At 38.8% G+C, this 9,751-nt stretch overlaps 1 long non-coding RNA gene across 1 annotated transcript in view; it reads left to right on the top strand.

The window, feature by feature from the left end:
- LOC112143181 overlaps nt 1-5,792 on the top strand; it is a 16,725-nt gene extending 10,933 nt beyond the window's left edge. Inside the window, exons 2-3 of the long non-coding RNA XR_002918697.2 lie at nt 3,935-4,078; nt 5,702-5,792. This is a non-coding gene — a long non-coding RNA (uncharacterized LOC112143181). The remainder of the gene's footprint in view (nt 1-3,934; nt 4,079-5,701) is intronic.
- The last annotated feature ends 3,959 nt before the right edge of the window (nt 5,793-9,751 follow it).

Here is a 9,751-nt window from a genome sequence, read left to right as displayed (position 1 = left end):
CTTTGATTTTACAGGTGAGTGCACATGCTTCTGGTCAGACTTGTTGGATTTTTGGGGGTTTAGTTGGCACATGTTGAAAAAAAGGGAGGGGTTTAATTTTCAGTTGCCCTCATGTCCCCTCCCCCAGAGTATATCTTTTCATTATCCACCGCCTTATCAAGGCCAAGGCGCCTCATGATAAAATATTTAGGCCCACGACTGTATGCTTTTAGATGGAAAATGAAGACGACGGCAGGAGTTCATGCCTGTTTAGCGTTTAAAGATTAAAAGAGAAGCTGTTTTTTTTTTCTCTCCCCCCCTTTTGAGACGATGAAGGGAAAGCAGGGCCACTCTTTGTATAAAGTGGAGTCAGGAGGGAGGAGTAGAATGCCTACTCAAGACAGCTTTGCAGTTTTGCAGCATGGATCTAAAAAGAGCATCAACTCCTTCATTCCTAAAGACGTCCCAACTTTTTCATGAAGTTATTTCTTCAGAAATTCTTGACAAATGGCCTTAAAGTTAGGCTTAGCAAGTATGTATCATCCTTCTGAGTTATATTAAAATGTACTCCAAGAGTATGGTAATCATGAAGGTGTCTCCGTCCTGATAATCTGTCTTTGATTAATGAGGGAGAAGGAAGGGACGCAGGCGTTTGTGTGCATTCTTATGTGCCGAAAAAAGCAGAGAGAGGGAAGAGGTTAAAGGAAATCTCAAATTACACTCAGCCGCCTTTAAAAAATAAGACATAATGGGCTAAAACAAAGAGCATCTGTATCAGTGAGGAACCAAGCTCTGTCTTTTCATGATGTAAATTCCTGTGGCTATTTTTGCCTTTTGTGTACTGGTGTCCATAATATATATATTTTTCTGTAATTTGTTGTTTGTTGTGTACACTTTTTGCAATAAGCTGCCCAGTAGAAGCTCCAATATTTGTAACCAGGCCTCAAACTCAGCACTTTTGCTTTAAGGTTTTTACTCCAAATTGGGTTTAAAAAATTGCCAAAATCATTGGCTTGTGCAATTACAACAAGTAAATATAAATAGAAATTATTATATGAATGCAAAAAAATAAAAAAGTAAAAGTTAATACAACCAAACACAACTCTAGTAGTGTAACCCAAAACAACAACATTTTCAATGCTCTATTTTGGATTTTTTTTTTTTTGCAAATATCAGACTTCACTTATAAATGTAGACCCTTCCTACCTTCATTCATTCCGTACCCCTACAGCTCCTCCCTATAGTGGAGCAGCTAACTCAAAAAATCTTTCATTTTATGATACAAGCATGGAATTTGGCTGAAGTACTTATAAGACACCAAATTTTAAGAAAAAAGTGCTAGCCACTTTAAATTCCAAAATGGCGGCCATTTTCCAAGATGGCCACCAAAGGTTGTTGGTGTAATGAGTTACATTGAAAAAATATGAGTACTTCATCAGGTAAAATGAGGTTTTTATTGCTAAACATTACAGGGCCATTATAGGGCATTTTTTTAGGCAGAAAGAGCTCATCCTTACTGCCACCCTGGCATTAGCAGTCCATTTTCGGGGCAAAAAACCATTGAAAACATCATCAAGTAAACTATTTTTTATGATATTCTGCCAACTTTACTGCTATGGCGGCCATCTTGAAAAAAATGGCGGCCATATTGGATTTTTGTGTGGCTAGCATTTTTTTCCCGTAACTAGACCCAGAGACTATAACTAGACCAAATTTCATGCTTGTATCATCAACTGAACGATTCTGGCTAAAAATGACACTAAGCTGCTCCACTACTACTGCTCCAATTATAGGAGCATTTGGAGCTTTAGTGGAACCGCTGGGTTACTGTCCGCTGGTAGGGTGATCCACGGTGCGCTTGTTATGCAGAAGAGAAGCAGATTTCTTCATGTGGGTGTGCTCTGAAGCACAAAAGTTAACATTTAAATGTAAGAAATGACTTTTTGGCTTTTGTGTGACTTTTTACATTTATAAATCCAATGTTTTTATGTATTTTACGAGCACTGGCAGCTACCTAACATAGCTGACGGGGATTATTGATGACATCATCAAGTGGTAGTAAAGTCCGAATTTAAAGACACAATGTTTCCATATTTCTCTGCCTGGAGGGCTGAAGTTAGGGCTGGGGAGAAGCCGTTGGGGTCGAGAATGAATTTGGATCTGTCCTAACTATTGGTGCCACGGGAAGGCCTAAGTCCCCAGACCGAATAAAAAAACAAGGATGTGTCAGGAAGAGTGTCCGGCGTAAAACTAACTGTCAAATGTGCTGATCCAGGAAAGCTGATTAGCTGTGTATTCGCTGTGTATCCACCAGAAAAATAAATAAATAAATAAAAAAATAATGCTATCAGTAATGTAAATTTAAATGTAATTTAAATTAAAATGTAAAAACATAAAATAATTGATATATCCATTCAAACATTTTATTATTTTGTAAGCATTTACCAGACAGAGCATATAATAAGCACAAATATGCTGCTAATTTTGATAGCAAACAAAAAAGCAAAAAAAAAAAACAAAAAAAAAGACACGTGACTTGGTGATAGCTTGTCAGGCGCATGATTTTAAAATAACAGTATTTATTGTTACAGTCTGGTTTGATTTTGATTTGATTATTTTGTGCAATTAAAAGAAAACAATAAAAACTTACAGTGCAGGGAGAGGCAAAAACCTGTAGGGCTTTTAAAAAATAAACACCTAACATATTTGCACGTAGATTGTAAAGAACTCAGAAGTATTAAAAAATTCAGAAAATAATGCAGTAACTTTACAACACTTCAGTAGGAAGCGGTTACATGTTTTCTTTTTTTTTTTTAGTCTTTAACACTTTTTAGAGATGCAGTTTTTAGACTACAGTTACATTTTCCAAATTGCAACCATGTGGAGACCTAAATTCAATTGCATTTGTAATCAGGAGGTGGTAATCGCTGGAGACGTTTTAAGAAAAAGTTATTTTCCAGACAATTTTCTCCAAATGTTGACATCGGTCAGTGTCTGCCCAGGCACATTTGGAGGTAGTGCGGTGGCAGTCCAGTTACAGGCAAGGATGGCATTATACAAAATGGTGCGACAACTTGGCAGTTACAGGGTGGATCCCTGGCCAGTAGCAGCTCTGACTGGACGATGTGTAAATGTCTCTGGGCGGCGGCCATCCATATATCAAGTACCACCGGCTGCCAGCAGCCCTGTAGCCCAGGGATATATAAAAACCGGGCCAATCTGGATGCCTGACGGCCAACGGACTTCCACCATCTACATTAAAGATCAGAAATCAGAAAATTGGGGAGCAGCATGAAGATTCTGCCGACGCCTCCCCATCACGTGGTGGCAGTTGTATTCGTTAAAAACATTGATGAAGTCCTTCTAAAGTTCTGCTGTTCTGAATCTTTGCTAAATTGATATACAGTGGGGTAAAAAAGGATTTAGTCAGCCACCAAATGTGCAAGTTCTCCTGCTTAAAAAGATGAAAAGTCTTTAATTTTCTTAATTGGTTTACTTCAACTATGAGAGACAAAAGGAGAAAAGAAATTCCAGAAAATCACACTGTACGATTTTTAAATAATTCATTTGTAGACTTTGGTGGAAAATAAGTATTTGGTCAGTAACAAAAGTTCATCTTAGTACTTTGTTATATACCCGTTGATGGCAATGACACCATCAATCATTTTCTGTAAGTCTTCACAAATTTTTCACAAAGTGTTGCTAGAATTTTGGTCCATTCCTCCATGCAGATCTCCTCTAGAGCAGTAATGTTTTGGTCATGATTTTCTATGGGGTTGAGATCTGGAGACTGACTTGGCCAGTCCAGGACCTTGAAAGGCTTCTTATGCAGACACTCCTTCATCGTTGTCATGCTGAAAGACTCACTTCATCTTTTTCTATCTTAGCTAATTATGAACAATTTCGGAGACAAAAGCCAAAAGTTCTCATATGTAAAAATTCTGCCTCTTTTCAGACTGAAGCTACTTGGGGGGAATTCTGTTTCCAGAAGGAAAACGGAGTGTTGGGAAGAAAAGCTTGCCTCGGTCGTGTTTGGTTCAGAGACAGGGCTGACATTAACCTCTGCCACATTCAAACTCCCACTGCGGGTTTGCATCAGGTGAAGGAACTCTTTTTCCCTCTTTTGTGCTTTTTCCTCCTCGAATATTCAGCTTCATCTCCATTTGTGTTGTTAGCTCAAAGCTTTAGCCCAGACTATTTTAAAAGTCTTCATTTTTGCTTCATCTGGAGAGCAGACAAATGCTTCAGTGCTCCGATGTCTTCTGGTCCACTGTCACATGCATTGTTTTTTGAGTCAACAAGGTAGAAAAACCAAGCTGACCTCAATAGCTGACGACAGCTGCACAGACCAACTTGCTCGGTGACATGAAGCCCCGAGCAGCTCCCGGGCTTTCCAATAGCAACCGTGTTTTTCTGTCTGTAGCTGGAGAAGTAACACTCCCACATTCACACATAGTGCTTATCCAGCACAACATTAGCCTATACACTGTCAAGAAGTCTTGGACTCCAAATGGAATATTGATCCCCTACCATCTTCCAAAAGAATTTCTCCTCTCAACCACACAATGCTTTTTGTTCTCACTTCTCCAATTTTGGGCCCTAAGCTCTACTGGTTTTTGCATGAGTTGAGTAGGAAGCTGGACTCCTTCAGGCGCTTTCACTTTTTTGTTGCTGTTGCTGGAGTTTGGTCTGTGAACTGTGCAAAGAAGTCAACAAGGTTTGCTTTCTTTTAAATTGATTGTCCTGTTTTGTTTAGTTTTAAAAGTATGCTATAGGAAGGATGTTTACATGGAGATCACATTTAGGTTCTTGCTTCATAAGGACTCATCCACAGATGTGATGATAATCAAGAGATAGGGCCAAAACAACCTAACTCTTTCAGTTTTTACAGTGATTCATTCAGTGGTTGTATTGAGAGTTTTTCCCTCCCACACTGTCACCAACACTGTACATGCAGGAAATCCACCTGCTACTGTCTCAGCGGGGAGTTCTCCTTTGAATTCTGCTGAGACTTGTGTGTATAACATGTGCAATCCACCATGAAAACTCTATTATCTCATTTCTACTGAACAGTCCAGACTGGACTGGACTTTTGAGTGTTTCCATTACAAAATGGACCCGTCAACCAGGACTGACTGGTACCATTTCTGGCCCCCTGTTGGTCGCAGGTCCATAGAAAAATTGAATCGACCCGTTAAGGCAAAGCTTCTGTTATCATACAATGTAACCCATTGATTGGTGTAAAGGTTTTACGACAACAGGAAGCGTCTGACCAGCGCTTTTCCCAACTCAAGATACAAACCGAAAGTTTTGTCCTCTCTTTGGCTGAATTCTTGTTTCCCCCTGCAATCTTTTTGCGAAGAATAAGATCTCTCCAACTTCTCTATAGAGAAGTTGGAGAGATCTGTTATGTATCTGTTATGATATGTTGATTAAGGTTTAGATGTCAAAATGTTCAAGTGTTTCCTATATTATCATTCCCAAGTGCCAAATATTAGCTTCTCTTCTGTGTAATCTAACTCTTTTCAAGATATTCTGAATATTGTTAAAATTTAAAATATTCAATTTAAATGAAATTATTTAGGTTAGAAATGTATTACAGATAAAAAAATTTTAAATCTTTTTTTGGGGGGGACTAAGAGCAATGTGTCTTAAGTTTAAATGTTTGTGATTTCTTATGTCTTGATATGTGGTTGAATTGTATTTGTTTGTTGCTACTTAGTGACCCATCTATCCATCCATCCTCTTCGGTACCGTCTGAATCCCTTTTGTGGTCATGAGGTTGCTGGAGCCTATCCCAGCTTCCGTGGGACAAAGGTAGGGTACAGCCGGAACATGTCACTAGTCTGTCAGAGGGCGACACTCTCACATGCATATACACACACCTATGGGTAATTTAGAGCCACCAATTAACCTACGGGGCATGTCTTTGGACTGTGGGAAGAAGCCCGTAAAAAACCAACACATGAATGAGGAGAACCCGCAAACTCCACACAGAAAGGACTCATCTGGTATTCGATTCAGAGCTTTTTCACTGTGAAGTGTCAGAGCAGCCGTCTTCCAATATCACCCGTCTGCTTGCACCATTTTCTGATATTTTTAGGGTCCGCCACGGCATTTTGTGCAGATTCCTCACCAGATTGTTCTTTGGCATATGCCACCGCACCAAGTTTAGATGCTAAATCCAATGGCCCTTTCTTGGCCATTGATGAACAACACAAATAGTGCTGACAACTGACCTCTACACGAGTCTGCACGAGCCGGAGGAGCTCATGAAGCTAGCTGAACACTGCTGGCCTCCAGAAGCTAGCAGAGTGTTTGTGTTAGCCTGGGAGCGGCATTTTCAATTTAAGACATACGCTTGTGAGAATCTGCTCGTTTCAGAGGGTATGGGAGGGGCTAATGGTGAGAGTGCAACTTTTAGGAACATACTCAGAAATGCGTGAATGGATCAAAATACCGCTTTAGGTTTGTTTATTTTGCTAAATGAACACTATGATAATCTTAGAAGCTCAAAGAGTGGATTTTGCATGGTTTAGGTCCCTTAAGGCCCAATCCGTCACAAGACTTTTCTTCGTACAAGTTTATTCAATTGCAGAAATACTCTGGTGGTGTAACCCTTTAAAACTTACTCCGATATGAAATACAGTACTAACGTAAAGTGTTGGATATCAGCGCAAAGGTATTTTTCTCTACTTCAGAATCCCCTGGTGAGGAATTTTACGCTGCGATGTGAAAGTGTTAACCCTTTGAGTGGGCATCATTACTATAAATTATTTGTTTTCATTCTGTAATGTTGTCAAGTTGGTTCTAATAAATGAATAAAATACATGTTGCTGCTTAGTTTCTTTTTAAATGTACGTTCAAAATTAAATCATGAGCTTCCCTAAAAATACAATTTTGAAGGTTTCAAGAGTAAGAGAGTACTGGTTATGTTTTAGCCTCAATTGTAACCTTTTACTTAACTTTCTAATTCATTGCATGAGGGTTAAAATAGATATATCATCTGAAACAAAAAAGTTTGGACTATCTTTAGTCTTATTTATTTACATTCACCTGTCTTAAGCAACATTTTAGTCCCTGACAAGATGCCTAAAGAGAAATGTCTTTCCACTGACTATATTGAACACATTATGAAGTTAGACACCCAAATTAATTATGTAAATCCTGCATTAGCACCTTGAACGGCGCCCATTATGCAGCATGCATCATGCATAAGCAGTGGTGGTAAAATCAAATGAAACGGAGCCTCTGGTTTTTAGTGCTGTAATATTATGTCCAATATGAGCCGGCCCAACCCCGTCTTTCTCAGCCTTCTCCTCGCTCCCATCTCTCCTGGTGTTACTCCTCTTCATCCTCTCTAAGAGGTTTAACATGTCAAAGTTCTCTCTGCTCATCCATAATTGATCACCACAACGGAGCATCTTCGCTGCACTTAGTTAACCAGCTATCTGCAGGTGTTCCCTTAGCAACTGACCAGGGACTGAAACACTGAAGTGCTGTATGTAGACTCGCAAGACCCCAAAATGGGAACCCGATGTGTCTTGTAAGTCTCGCTGCTGGCCCCATGTTCACCAGCTTCGTTTTTCAAAGCAGGATGTGCGTGTGCCTATTACACAGGACAATATGTGAGAGACGGACTCAAACACCTTGTAATATTGTCATTTGCTCTCATCTATGTCAACCTACAGTATATGGTTGTGATTTAAATGTGTGAACAAGATAAAATACTATCAGTTAGGGATGTGCGACTACAATATCCAATGTTGATGCAAGGAAAAATTGCTGGATTGATTATCTGAATCTACTGGTTCAGACCACCTGATCCTTTATTGTTTAAACATATGTGGAGAGTGAAAGACTGTAGCCTTCAACATTGAACCAGACGGGCTGCCAGCAAAGCCTTCCCTTGATGCTGAAAAGATTTAGTAAAGGTGTTTGTTTACTTTTCTTTTTTTTATTTTTAAATTATAATTAATTTAAGATTAAAACTGAGTTTTTGAGTATTTATTTTGTGGAATCATGTTGTATCAGGAGCAAATAAAAAGCTCGGGTTTGTGATGCAGCAACTTCTAAGTCTCCAGTTGCTGCCCCATTTCTGATTAATCCATTAACATCTTCATTTTTCTCATTTGAGCTGCCACCTGACTCTAAATTGTATGGCTGGATAGCTCTGATTTACTCAATTTATTTTTTCTTTTTTTGCTATACACTATCGTTAACCTGGGCTTGTTAGGTTCTATAAGCTAGTAGGAGAGAGGATTAAAAAATAGCTGATGGGAAATTAGCTAAGGCAAACTTCCTCGTTATATGAGGTAGTTGCTGCTTTTACACATTTCAAATAAATAACATATCATCAGAGAGATACATCTCCAAACTCCTCTGAGAAAGAAAAAAGCTCAGATCCAAATTAGAGCAAGCCTATTTAAAACAAACATAACTCATTGTTGAGTTTTGGAGCTTACGCTTCCTTAAATTTGGCTACATTAGTCTAAATTTGTGCTTAAAGTTCTTTAAGGTATCAGAAAGATTTCTAGGAAGCATTCAGTCAGTTTTAGCTATAAATGGGATATTTTTATCTTCTCTTTTTAAGGACAATTTTATTTTTTTTTTCATGCATTTCTGCCGGTTAATGAAAATGTTCCACTTCTCTGTTCTCATGAAGTGAGAGATGAGGCAAAAGGCAAAGTGTTTATTTTTTTTTTTTTTGTCAATAGATCCACTTAGTGAATGCTTCCCTATGGTCATATACTGTAGGTTTGGGTAATTACTGAGAGAGTGAGATTGCAATTACAAGTAGCTAAAATGCCTTTCAGCTGAAGGGTGGCTCGGTTTGTCCTTAGGGAAGGAGTAAAGAGCTCCGTTATTATAAACAGGCATTGGGTAGCACTGAAAGAAACCAAATGAGGTAGTTAAAACATGCGGTCAGGAAAGCTTCTGATCAGTCCCCCTCAGAGATATCATGTATAAATCACACTAGTCTCCTTTGTGCAGCTATTTCACAGTAAAAGCTGAACTAAAATCTGTCTTTGTTGAGTCTACTTTACCCCTTTGATATTTTATGCATAACTACTGGGCAAAAAAACCCAAAACTTAGCTTTGCATGCGATATCATACACTGATTATACACTGATGTGGAACCTAAAGAGGTCAAACAGGTGACCAGTTCTGAGCCCATTTATCATTTGGAGGTGGTTCAGAAACACAAGGATGCACAAGAGTTAACGTGGTTCACCTTTTCTTGTATTTTCTGGGGTGCAATTTTGCATGTTTTTTTTCTATTTGTTTTTACAGTACTTATTGTTCTGCCTTGATTAGCTGAAAACTATTGTCAATACTGTACCTGCTGAACAATACAAAATTAATTAGATTAGATTATTTGATCAGTGTAACTTTATAGTGCCAGGCTTAGCGTTCTACGAAGCTTTGAAAGTGTAAAAATGTTTATTAAAAAATGTGTTAAAAAAATAAAACATCAGTAGTAATTGTAAAAGCTAAAACTGACTACAGATTTAGCCTTTTGTGTTATTTTTAGAGTATAATTCCAGTGATTAAGAAGGGACCACTATATTGCAGGGCTGCAGCTTGAGCAGTTTGAAGCAGTACACTGAAATGCAATGAGGTCACCTCAGAATGGAAGCTCACAATAAAAGTAGCTTCAGTCCTCCTGGGCAACTCTGTGAAGACTAACTAACTGTCCAGGGTGTGCCACGCCTTCACCCTGAAGTAGCTAGGATAGGCTCCAGCAACCCCTGTCACCATGCACAGAAGA

Source organism: Oryzias melastigma, linkage group LG16 (genome assembly GCF_002922805.2).
Source record: "Oryzias melastigma strain HK-1 linkage group LG16, ASM292280v2, whole genome shotgun sequence".
In the NCBI taxonomy this organism is placed as follows: domain Eukaryota; kingdom Metazoa; phylum Chordata; class Actinopteri; order Beloniformes; family Adrianichthyidae; genus Oryzias; species Oryzias melastigma.
The sequence above is the reverse complement of the archived record's forward strand: the minus strand, read 5'-3'. Positions and strand labels throughout refer to the sequence as shown.